This window comes from Gossypium arboreum, chromosome 6, assembly GCF_025698485.1.
Source record: "Gossypium arboreum isolate Shixiya-1 chromosome 6, ASM2569848v2, whole genome shotgun sequence".
Taxonomy (NCBI): Eukaryota; Viridiplantae; Streptophyta; class Magnoliopsida; order Malvales; family Malvaceae; genus Gossypium; species Gossypium arboreum.
This window is the reverse complement of record NC_069075.1, coordinates 123,857,124-123,870,964: the sequence shown is the minus strand read 5'-3', so window position 1 is coordinate 123,870,964 and position 13,841 is coordinate 123,857,124. Positions and strand designations below refer to the sequence as shown.

Sequence of the window (13,841 nt, the reverse complement as noted above, 5' to 3'; positions counted from 1 at the left end):
GATCTGCTCCCCGTCGAATACAGAAAGATAAGATCCACTATCTTCAACTTGTTCCCTATATGCACAGGGATGCCATATTGAAATCTTCGATCTTTATTGTCCCCTAGAGGACATAACCTCTAGAATGTGTATGTGCCTATGCCTAATGATTAGGATGCCATGATTGAAATGAATCAAATGCTCCTATGATGCAAAATGACTTTTATTTCGGACATCTTGATTCATTCAAGTTTCATTTTGTTTCACTCAAAGTACCAACCCTATTTTGCTCGTATGCTTAGAACCTTCTCCATCTATTTGGTCCACTGTACCATTCTCACATGTTACGACCCACTGGAGATGTTTATGAAATGATCATTTCCTAGGATCAACATCGTCTAATCACCATTTGGACCGAAGAAGAAAATTTCTTGAGTACCTCAATCCTCACTCAATGGGAATTCCTTAAACAATTATTATGTTTCAGTTTCTTTGTATTATCTAGAAATTTCCAGAGTAATATGCAAAACTTCGTTTGTGAAGATATTTTAATTCATCCATCATTATTTCAATGCAACATACTTTATGAATAATGGATAATAAATTGATCTCGAGGAAAATTAGAGTTTGAATGATTTATCAAAAGAAGAACAAATGAGATTAATCTAGGAATCTATCTTTGAGAAGAAAGAGGATCCAAAATAGTAAACAAGACAAAAATCAAATGCCTTAGATATCGCAGCTTGGGCTTCTATATACAAATTCCATGAAGACTGTTTTGAGTTTAACATGTGTTTAGAAGCCCAAAGTACTTTGTTGATGCCCCGGTATGTAACATACTTCACTACTTGTTAACTTCGGTATAGCAAGGTCATTGCTGCTCACCAAAATTTGAGCCGCCCTTTCGGGTTTTCAGCTCAAAACCCCTTTGGTCTCAATGCGCCCTTTGCAGGTTTTCACCTTGGCCTCTCCATTTTTTTTCTTTTTCTCTTTTTCATTTTTCTTTTCCTTTCTATTTTTTTTTTGAAATAGAAGTCTCAAAGCGCCCTTTGTGGGTTTTCACTTTGGCTTCCATTCATTTTCTAACGAAATACTCCTTAATTGAGTCTGAATTCACCGTATTGGGTAAATCTTTCGCACCACTAGAGGAGGCTTTTTCAGAATCTATGGTCTTTCCCATTTGGTATCCATTTCCATTTAAAATCCTTTGCATGGGAAGAATCTCTTGTAGCACAAGTTCCCCCTCATGAAATTCTTTTGCCTCAGCAAAAATCCGAGCTGACGTTTGTTAAACAAAGAAAGTGAATAGTAGCTAAAATCCAGAAAAATTGTTCAATGAAGCTGCTAACATTATCTTTCATTCTGGGAAGCTGAAGTACAGAAATCGCTCCCGAAGTTGTCATTCCACCATGGCTTGATGATGTTTCTCAAGTATATTTAAACTTTATAAATTGCTCTAACTGTGTAGTTACCAAATGAGCTTAGCGAGTAGGGGCCACAACAGATATGTCTGTGGTATTTCTTTGATATAGCATGGACTAGCTCCTGTAGATCATCAGCCGAAAACCCAATCTGACCTAAGATAACATGATAATGAGTAGGTCTCGTGATTCTAATCATTCCCGTATGGGCACAAAGATAGAAGTTGTTGTTCCTAGGATGACAGATTTTGTTGCCTATAATAGTTCTAGGTGAGACATTGTCAGGAGATCCCCGCTGAAAAACTTAGTATGATGATTTTTTTGTGCCCCAATGACCATAAACTTGGGGTTTCAACTCTTATCAAGAAATTTTGAAGCTTCAATTACTTGATCTAGCTCAATGTTCAATACTTGATTGAACTGTGACTTGCTAACTTCATCCCTGAATATGATAGCTTGATCAGGCTTCCTTATTTTAAACCTGTATAGAAGTCTAAGAAAGCTTTCCTTACGATACCCTCATCCTCTTTGTCAGAAACTGGTTTGAAGAGAGAATCTATCATTTCAAGCTTCAGAGACTGTGTACGATCTGATGCCCTATAACTGGAAATCAATGGCCACTTCATAAAACTAACCACCGCAGCTATCGGTGGTATATCAGACTGCTCAAGAGACCCAAATAGTACATTCATTCCATGGATAATAGTTGGAACCTTTGAAACAACTGGAATTGAAGGTGTTTGTTTAATTACTAACATGGAATTCAGTCCTCCAAGCTTTGCATTGATTTTTTAGAAGCAGATTTGTAAAGCACTGATCCTTCACCCTCATTAGCGCCATACATTGAGTCACGATGTTATACTCAAACAAATTCTTCTACTTCCATGGCCCATAAAGATCGGAGTTTTTCTTATCGAGAAGCAAACAAAGAAGGAACTACGGAGCTCCGAGTATCCAGCACTATTGTCCACTAGGGCATCAATGTGAGGTACAGGAAAACTAGCTTTATTCCAACTTACAGCCTTTCCTTTCTTTTGAGGCTATATCTTTGTCTCCCTCTTCATGGGGTAGAATTCATTTCTCTTCTTGCTTTACCATTTTCAACAAATTTAGAAACAAATCGCAATCTCTGTCATCTTTAGAGTACTGAGATTCCTCTAAACACATGTAGCGCTCAAAAGGAACTTTGAATCTGTAGTATTGTTGCCCCTATCATTGATATCTAGGGACCTTCGATAGGCATAAAAGAATACACAAGGAATAAATGAATTCAAGAATAACTATTTACGTTATGAATGAAGAAAGAAAAAAAATGAGGGAACAATTGCTCACATTAATCATGAAAGATATGTTTTATTGAAACAAAAATGTCCAAACATGAGCCTTTTTCACTAATGATATCTTGTTGTTTCTAGGCTTTAAAACAACAAGTGTGTTCTAAACATTACTCTAAATTAACTTTAAAATACAAGGATCACTTCCACAATTTCATTGTTCACAACATTCCCAAATATGCAAGGGCTCACAAGTTTTATTCCTTGGTTTCCTCTTCGGATACGTTATTCAGATTCCCCAACATCAAGTCCTGCTCAAAAGCCCTGAAACTTGGCGCATTCTTGGATCCTCTACCCCTTTCCATCATGGAATTCACCTCTCTATCTAAATGATTAGGTAATAAATTCTCTGCCCTAGAGGGATGATCAAAGCTTATAACACCTACTTTGATGAGTTTTTTAATCATCTTTTTAAAGGTAGTGCAATTCTCAATTGAGTGTCTTGTGCGTCTCGCATGATACTCACATTAAGCATTCAGATCATACCATTTGGGGTATGGGGGCTGCAACGGTTCTATGTAAAACGGGGACACTATATGTGCATCAAATAATCTATGATATAGCTCCTTATATGACACTGGAATTGACGTAAAGGGAAGCTTTTCAGGATTCAGTTTCGAATTGGATTCTTGCTTTTGAGGAACCTGATGGCCGGTAGTTGACATTCTCGGTTGTCTTATAGTCAACAGCTTCTCTTCATTTTCTTTTCTTATCATTGCCCTCGAGGTATTGTATCGGAAGCTCCATTCTTACTTTTTAAGAGCTTCACACTGTTTTGGACACTCCACACTAGCCTTCCTTGCTTCTCTAATGATGACAAGCCTGGCTGAATTGCTCCCCGAATTAGGACCTGAGCCTATCGAATTATTTACTGGTGCCAACATACCGGCCTGATGCTGTTGGGGTTTGATAACAACTGGTATCCCTCGCGAATGTGCGTCTAGTTGAGTCTGGACCTCTATTGGAGTAGAATTTGGGGAATAAAAAATAACCTCATTATCATCTTCAGTGTTGACCACTGGGCTTTTCCACTTTTCAAGCTCTTCGACTAGTAATTGTCTCAGCTGGCCAATTATATTTCTTTGGAGCTCCAACATTTGATCACGTATATCTTGTTGAATTTTGGTCAATTGCTCTTGCATCTGTATTTGCCTTTGCTCCAATCTCTCCAACCTTTGTTTCATATCCCCGATTAACTCTCTGAAATAATTTTTGCCTAATTAGGGTCTTTTTATGGACTTAAATGCATATGATGTGATGTGATGTAATGCAAATGCATGAATGCGAAAAGGTATCGATCTCAACTCAATTTCATTTAGAAAACTTTATTTAGAAAAAGAATATCTTTACATATGAATGGATTACAAATACGCCTTCGTCCTATGGCCCAAAGTTTTAACTCAACAAAGCTAACTCTTGACAATGATCTGACTACAGCTTGTATTTCGTGCTCAGTGTATCAGCTTGTACCTTCATGGTCCATAAATGATTTACTACCATCCCGAATTTGAGCTATGGCTTCATAATCCCTTCATCTATGGACACCTCTTCCAACATCTGTGAAGTTATTCTGATTATCTTGAAAGAAAAATTGGCAAACAAGTAGGTATTCCTGCTTAACATGCTGCCTTAAAATGATATCCAGCACCTTTAGTGTTTCTTGAGAGCTTTTAGATTCTTGTCCACGCAAAGCATTTTGAAATGCTTATATGGGTATCTTCTCAGATAGTTAATCTCTACTTTAAAGGTCTTTTAAATGATATGGACTTCTTTAATCTCATTCTTTTCGTCCATTTTGACAGACCATCAAGGCTTGCATTTCCATTGTCTCTGATAAGTGCAACATAGTAAACTCATGCTTGTTGTTTGGTCGTATAATAGATAAGCCTTTTACCATCATGGGCACAATCACTTTCCTTCCAACTCACATTTGTCGGTCTATGCATTCTGTCAATCACTTTTCTTCCAACACTTTACCATCGACCATCTTCATATGAAAGAGAAATGTTGTAATGGTGGAAATGTCCATCAGTACTCTTCTTGTTCACCTTGAAATGATTGGTGAGTACATTACCTTCTGCCCTTTAGTTCCTGCAGCACACCTTGCCATAGGATGTCGAACAATCTTCCTCGTATCTAATTCTGCTTTGATTGGAAACAACATTAAGACGCAACAGTGGCGGAAGAGACAGGAATTCCAAGACTGCCCCTTTTGTCCTACTCTTTCCATTTTAGCTCACTCCCTCTCCCCATGACGTTCATCAACTTCCTCACAAAAGTTGGAATATAGTCAGCCCTTGAGTAAACTTTACCAACTTGAATCATAGGACAACGCCACAAAACTGAATATTCCTCCACCACGGGTATCATATCGGCTTTTTTAAACGTAAAGCAACTGTATACAAGATTCCAATACTGAGTGATGGCCCTAAACAAATTCTCGTCTATTCCCAAGTCAAGCAAGTACATGCAAGTCCCCATGGTTGTTGTAGAACAACTGCTTGGCTTCGCTACCCCATTGATCCCATATTTCCTTTAACTCATGCTGATTATCCTGTGTGACGCTGATACGAATGTAGTCTGACAGCTCTGACATATATCCCATGGCTAGACTATTTTCCTTTACTAATTGAGTCTGCTCTGACCATATATGGACGTTAGCGTTGTCTTCCACTCTATCAAGAAGTCCGTTCTCCATAATAAAACTCCCTAACTTAGAAACTGACAGAAAATCGATACCTTTTAAATGCGAAATGATATGCAACAAAAGAAAGGAAATAGTTAGTATCACATGATAACAATAAACTCGAAGATAACCTGCAAGAGTAATAATTACGGTATAATTCTATCTAGGTTGAGCTCTTACGGTCCTTCTATATGTGGTTTGTTTCTAAAGTTTGAGGTACTCGAACCAGCAGATTCCTCGATTCTCACCCATTATAGGCTCATTTGAATCGAGTTCATTCAGGGGAATACATTTCCCTATCGCTACACGAAGATGAAAATCTCACGAAACCATAGGTACGGATGTATCCCGAAAGTGATTCACTATCCTGCACGGAGGTGAAAACCTCACGAAGGTGTAGCTTCTCACTCCCACTTAAGGGTGTGACCACAACGGTCATGCAAATGCAATGCGTATCAGAATATAGCAACACATGCAATAATACAAACACATGTAATGCAAAGAGGATTAAATTTTAAAATTTTTAATTTCTGACATTAAGACAAGAGATAATCAATTACACGGCTTGACTCTCTTATTAATCCCCAGCGAGTCGCCAAGCTGTTGAGACCATTTTTAAATCGAGTTTTGGAAAATGGGAATCGACTTTAAGAAAAACGAAAATGGGAGTCGCCACTAATTTTTTAGGTGTGATTGGATCACCTTTAAAACATTTTGTTTTAAAATCCGGTTTTGGTCTACGAAATCAGAAAATGGGTTCGGGAGCCGGTTACGTACGAGGAAGGGTTAGCACCCTCGTAACGCCCAAAAATTGGTACCTAATTGATTTTCAAAATGTCCTTAATGTCAGAAATTTAACAAAAATTTAAGATGTAATCCTCTTTACAATATTTTGATTTTGAAAATTAGGGTTCACTTGTATCAAATGAATCAAAATATTACATTCAATAAGTTAGGACGCACTATGTTAAGACATTCGAGACTAAGTTAAACATTTTTGGAAATCCCTATCTTGAGACGTCAAAACGTCATATCCAGTAAGTTTGGACACAACGCTTTGAAATTTCAAGACAGTTGCTCGTATTTTGAAATCCTTTAAAAAATTTTAGAAAGGTGCTTGATTATTTGAACTCAACGAGAAAAGTGGGAACCCAGTAAGTTAGGGCACTACCTTTCTCGAAGTTTCCAAACATCAAGCATTGCTTTTATTTTTATAAAACTTTTAAATATTGTTTTAAATGACCTTTTAGAGCGACAATTCTGTATTACAAAACATAGATATTCAAATAACGTATATTACAAAATATTATAGCACTTTATACAAATGCAATCACTATAGAGGGTAAAATAGAATAATAAAAATAATCATGCTAAGCAAATAGGAATATACCCAAAAGAAAACATAATAAATGCACTAATTATATACAATATATCATAAATAAAACATTAGATAATAAATATAAAAAACATGGTAAATATTAATGTGTAAAATATGTATGAGTAAAAATAGATGACATGCATAGAAAATGGATAAATAAAATCTACATAAAATATAAAATATACAATCCAAGAATTTAATGTACACATGAATAGATTAATAAATGAAATGATGCATATAATACAATATATCAATGTACATATATATAAAAATATGCATTTGAAAATAAATTATAAAATTCTAAGATATTACATAACATATAAAATACATAACATAACAATAATACATTAATTCTAAAGTAAAAACAAATATTGTATAAAAAATATAAGTTTTAAAAATGTATGTATAATATAAACAATTGATAAATAGAATGAGCATAAAAAATGTGATATTTAATAATAAATTTAAAATATAATATATAATAAAAATATATTTATAGGAATAATAATTATAAAAATATATAAAATATATTGGTTTAGAAAAATAATGTATAAAATATCAAATATGTAAAAAGAATTTATATTTATAATGAAATAATTATATAATATAAGTTTAGAATAATATAAAATAAGTAATTAATGATGAAATATACGTATTATACAAATTATAATATTATAATATCTTTAAAATGTGTAATAATAGAATATAAATAAAGTAATTATTAACATATAAATAAAAATAAGTATATAATACAAGTTAAAAACCTTTAATGATAATAATATATAGATAAAATGTATAATAATATAAAAATGACATAATAATATATAATAAAATAAATATAATATATAATATAAAAGTATATATGTAAAAAATAATATATAATATATATAAATAATTAATAAATATATAATACAAGTAAAAATATAATAATAATATATAAATAATAATGTAAAATAATAATAATTTGTGAAAAATAATATATAATAAATAATAATAATATAAATAATATATAATAATATAATAATATAATATATAATATAAAAATAAAGTTAAAAATAAAACAAATAATAATATAAAATATATATATAATAATAAAAATAAATATATAGGGTTAGATTTGAAGTTCAATAAAGTTACAGAGCGAATTTAAAAAAATAAAGTTGAATTAAGGTCCTAATTAAAACACGCGTAAAACTAAAGGGACTCATGGAGCAAAACGCCCTATTCCCAAAACAGCAGCGCTTTAATTCTGTGTTTAGAAGGGTCGGGGATCAAATTGAAACCAAAATAAAAATAGTGGGCAAAAATTAAAAATTTGCAATAAATTTAATTTAAAAGATGAAAAGACGGAAGGACTAAAGGGATTAATATCCCATTTTCTTAAAACACGCGGACCCTCCGGGTCGGATCGGGTCGGATTTTGGGTTAAGGCAAAACGGCGTCGTTTTAATGCTGCTATATAAGTCAAAATTTTAACAAAAAAATCATTTGAGCTCTTTCTTTAAAAAAACTTCAAACACTCCCTTTAATTCTCTCTGTCCCCATCTGAATCCGGCCATTGCTCAGGTGACGGACCACCGTACCGGCCACACTGCCAGCCACCATGCATGGTGGCCGGAGCTCAAAAAATCTTAAATTTTCCTGCGGTTTTAAGGGTAATCTTTCCTCCTTTTTACTTTTAAATACCGTTTCGCATAAAAAAAAACTTTAAAAGAGAAAAGAAGACAAATACGAACTATTTCTTGTTTTTGTTTAAAAAAATTTTTGATTGTGTTTTGTATTTTGTTCATATAAAAATAAGAGAAGTAATAATAAGAAACAAAAGTAGAGATTAGATGAGGAAAAATGAAATCGGAAATCACCTCCGGTTTTTATTTTCGGTTTTGTATCTATGCGTGTGTTCTATTGATGAAAATTCCCCCCTCCTCCCCCTTGACAATGTTTTTGATTCTTGATTTTATAGCCTAAATACATATATAGAAAGTACAATATTTGATTTCTTTCTTATTCTGCTTGGTCTTTCTTTCCTTTTTTGCAGGTCTATGGCGAGATATCCGGTGGATTGGTGCGCCGATTGCGATGATTGTAGCGCGATTGAAGGTCGTGCTGGGCGGGGCTCTTGTCTGCTGTTTGTGGCGCTAAGGATCACTAGGGTTTTTGCCCTGGTGTTTCGAATTTGGGCCCTGTTGGGTTGCTGCTTATTGGGTTTGGGTAGGCTTAGGATTGGGTTAGTCTAGTTAGATATTGTTTTAACATTTGTAAAAGGGCTGTTAAAAACTTTTATTATTATTATTTTTTGATATTTTGGACTATGCCTTGGCTTCCAATGGGCCAGGCAAAATTAAGGTATTACAAATATGATCAAAACAATGAAGAAGCCCACTACAGTTCAGGAGTTGAAATAAGCCAGCTTTCGAATGTTTGATGAATGCCCATCAAACTTAGCATCCGTGTGTTACATGGGTAATTTAAACCAGAACAATAACCCCTATTCCAACACGTATAGTCTAGGGTGGAAGCAACATCTGGACTTTAGTTGGAATAATCAAGGTGTAGGGAATTTTAACAATGTTACAAGACAGAATGCCAATAGTGAAACACCTGGTTATAATAATCCTATGCCAAGGAAAAATGTCCAATAGGGTTAGACATCAGCTTCGTCATCATCATCTATTGAAGCCCTGTTGAATGAATATATAGCCAAGAATTATGTCATAATTCAGAGTTAGGTTGCATCTCTCTGAGCTCTTGAGAGTCAAGTGGAGTATTGCCAAGTGATACTGAGAATTTGAGATCACAATGGAAGGAACACTGCAAGGCCATCACTCTTAAAGTAGAACTTAGCTAAATGACATTGCTCAAGATGCCACGACAGAAGAGGATATCTCGAATAACAACCATGTAAAGATCCCAGAGTCATCTGAAAAACACACTGAACCTAAAAAGGGTAAGCAACAAAATGTTGTGGTAGAATAAGATCATGTTGTCAACAAGAATGCCATGGAAAAACAATATCAGCAACTTGAAGGACGACCACCTTTACCTTTTCCTCTGCCATTTCACAATTCTAAGCATAATATTCAGTTCAAAATATTTTTGGATGTATTGAAGCAACTCTACATCAACATACCACTGGTTGAAGCTTTGGAGCAAATGGCCAATTATGTGAATTTTACGAAAGATATATTGCAAAAAATCATAGATTGGGAGAATTTGAGACTTTCATTCTCACTAAAGGGTGCACAGCAATGTTGAAGAATAAATTACCTTTGAAGCTGAAAGACCCAGGGAGTTTCACTATCCTATGTTCAATTGGAAATTATTATGTTGGTAATGTGTTATGTGATCTAGGAGCTAGTATATATCTAATGCCTATGTCTATTTTCAGGAAACTGGGAATTGGAAAAGCAAGACCTACTATGGTTATGTTGCAACTGACTGATCAATTCTACGCACATCCAGAAGGTAAAATTGAAGATGTACTAGTAAGAGTAGATAAATTTATCTTCCCTACGGATTTCCTTATTTTAGAATATGAAGCTGACCAAGATGTGCCAATTATTCTTAGAAGACCTTTTCTTACTACAAGCAGGATGTTAATTGATGTGCAGAAAGGCGAGTTAACCATGAAAGTAAATGATCAGTAGGTCACCTTTTATGTATTTAATGCTTTGAAATGTTTTGATGTTAATGATGAATCCCACGCCATGGGTTGATAGAAACAACAGTGGAGGAGTTCACCAATTTTTGTCACAACAATTCCAATAGTGACGAAGAATCACTTTAGTAGAGTGATACAATAAGTTTTGAGGAATTCGGTGAATTATTGGAAGCCAAGCAGATAGTGGATAGACCAGGGAAGAAGTTTGGATCCTTGGATTTGTCAAATAAATCTTTCAATCCTCCTAAACCTTCTATAGAGGAACCTCATACGCTGAAGTTAAAACCTTTGCCACAGCATTTGAAATATGCATATTTGGGAAACAACAGTACCTCACCGGTAGTAATTTCTGTGGAGCTAACACCCGAGCAAGAGGCAAGGTTGTTAGAAGTTATTCAGTGGTTTAAGAAGGCACTGGGATGGACCCTACTTGGTATAAAGGGAATTAGCCCTGTATTCTGCATGCATAAAATTTTGTTGGAGGATTGCCCTAGCAATTTTATTGAACAACAACGAAGATTGAATCCGATCATGAAAGAAGTAGTCAAGAAATGAAGTGATTCCACATATTCATGATCAATTCCATATTAATTTAGGCCTTATAAACTTACATTTTTCATAGAATAGTTCCAAGAAACTCATATTTTCAATTGCTCTTTATCATTTACATAACAAATCTCATGGTTTAACATCGTATCAAACTTATCGACTAAAAGCATGAATTAACTAATAAGTCTTATTCATGGCCCAAAAGACAATTATTCATATTTTTAATTTAATGATATAAGTCCTACATGTCAAAACATACTTCTTGGAACTATTTATAATTAAGTTCCAACTTTCACCTATTAATTATAAATATATTTAGTCACAAATTCATTCCACTAAGGTATCGTGACTGAGCTCTCCCTAATTATATACCATTATGAAAGCTACTTAATTAGTGCTCGTCCAATGAACTTGTCATAAGTTAGTTACTCTCATAGGATATCTTTAATCTCTTTGGGATAAATTTGTTCTCCCAATATGATCTCATGGTAACCATGTAACACCCCTAACCCGTATCCGTCGCTGGAACAAAGTTTCGGAGCATTACTCGGATTTACATATCATTTAGCAAAAAATTCCGTTAAATACTTACCGATTCAATGCATCATATAGATAAATATAGTATCATTCAATCAATAGCTTGGCTTTTGTCTTAGCATCAATCAACATTGTTAGTATACTTACGCATATTTTATATAAATTCAACATTGATATACTTATTTGCTCAACACGTCACACTTGGGTTTAATAATTGTCTCCACCTACATAATTTCCTTGTATCAATAAATCAAAGATAATCATATATGTGCATGTCATGAAATATATCATTCTCTTACCATTTAAAATAATTTATTTCATTATATTAAAATTTCATGTACCATAATTTCCATATATTTCACGTATATTTATTCGATAATAATTCATATCAAACTTAACATAAATCAAATCTATATGCACATACTTTCCACACCATGTGTCCATATAACATGTACAAATCATTATATATATACTTCAAGCATATATGGTAATAATTCATTTCGTATTCATATTGTTTCATATTATACGAATGTACTAATATTTCACATTCAACCCAATATGACATACAATTTAACATATTTTCATGCTCAATTATGATACACAAATTTACCTGACAAAATTGCAAAAATACCCAGATTTAGGGGCATTTTGGTATTTTTCATTTTCCCCTATTTTCATCCGATCTTGATCTAAATTGATAATTCCATTCAATTTATTAATTTAAACAATAAGTCAATTCATTTCCTGCAAATTGGTCATTTTTGATATCCTTACAAAATTGCCCCTAAAATTTTACTTTTATTAAATTTAGTCTCTGAGCCTAAAACATATAAATTAGCCATGCTAGCTAAATATTAATACATATTGTCCTCCTCCTCCTCTCCATTCCTCATCCTTAATTTATATAACATGCTACAAGTAACATTATCAATACTTTCACTATTCACTTATATGTATATTCAAAATTGTCCATTTGCGTCATAGTCACTAGATTATTTATATCTTGAGCTGCAGACCTCAAAATTAAGATCGGCTAACTTTCCCTAAAACTAGACTTACATATCTTCTTACCATGAAATTTTCATAATTTTTGGCCTAGCCAATAAGTACAGTTTATTCTTTAAAGTCACTTCTATTCTGCTGTTTGACAGTTCTAACCCTTCTTTACTAAAAATTAATTATCTCCTCCTACAAGATTCAAATGATGTTCTCGTTTGTTTCTCTTGAAAATAGACTCATTTATAATTCTAAACATATAAATTTAAGCCCCTAATTATTTTTTCTCCAATTTTTGATGATTTTCCAAAATCAGAACAGGGGAACCCGAAATCATTCTGACCTTGTCTCACAAAATTTATCATATTTCATGATTTACAATTCCATTGCTTACACCGTTTCTTCTATAAGAAACTAGACTCAATAGGCTTTAATTTCATGTTTTATTCAACCTATAATTCAACTTCCACAATTTTTTGGTGATTTTTCAAAGTTAGATTACTGCTACTGTCCAAAACTGTTTTAGTGCAAGATATTATTTACCATGTTTATAACACACTTATTCCCTTCCTCTACAATATTTTCCATCACTTCTCCTATTTCCCTTCACTAACTCATCAAGATCATAGAACCTTATATAAGAAGATTCTACTATAACATTATTTCCATGTTTTCTCAATAATAACAAACTTAAAAATATATTGAAATATTGATGTACTTACCTTGTTCTATTGATTCCAATCTTTAATTTGATTTTCTCTCTCCTCCAGCTTCTATTCCTTGAAACCAATTTGATATTCTAACTCCCTATAGTCTCCTTAACATTTTTCTCCGTTGGTAGCTATGGAAATTCTCTTGATTTTCAGGTGAAAATGGTGAATTTTTGGTAGAAAGACTAAATTGTAAAGAATGAAAAGTTTCTTTCAATGAAAAGTTTCTTTCTTCTCTTCTCTTCTTCCTAACGTGAATGCATGGAAAATGGATGAGAATTTCCTCATCTTTCTTTCTTTATATTTACTAATAAAATAATAATAAAAGAATAAAATATCATATAAAAGAATCAAATTAAAATATTAATAACTAATAATTAATTAATTAATTAATCTAAAATATCTCCAATATCATCATTACTTTCTAGATTTCTCTCTCTTCCAATTGACCATTTTTCCCTTTGTGATCTTGTAAAATTCCATTATTGAGTCATCACTTAATTTTGGTAAAATTACAATTTAGTCCCTCATAATTCTTCACCTATTCAATTTGGTCCTAATTCATCAATTTTTCCTTGGTTTCTAGATCC

General features: G+C 33.2%; 1 pseudogene; it reads right to left on the bottom strand.

The window, feature by feature from the left end:
• Window positions 1-1,241: 1,241 nt before the first annotated feature.
• On the bottom strand, window positions 1,242-3,450 carry LOC108484880 (protein argonaute 4A-like; annotated as a pseudogene).
• Window positions 3,451-13,841: the final 10,391 nt, after the last annotated feature.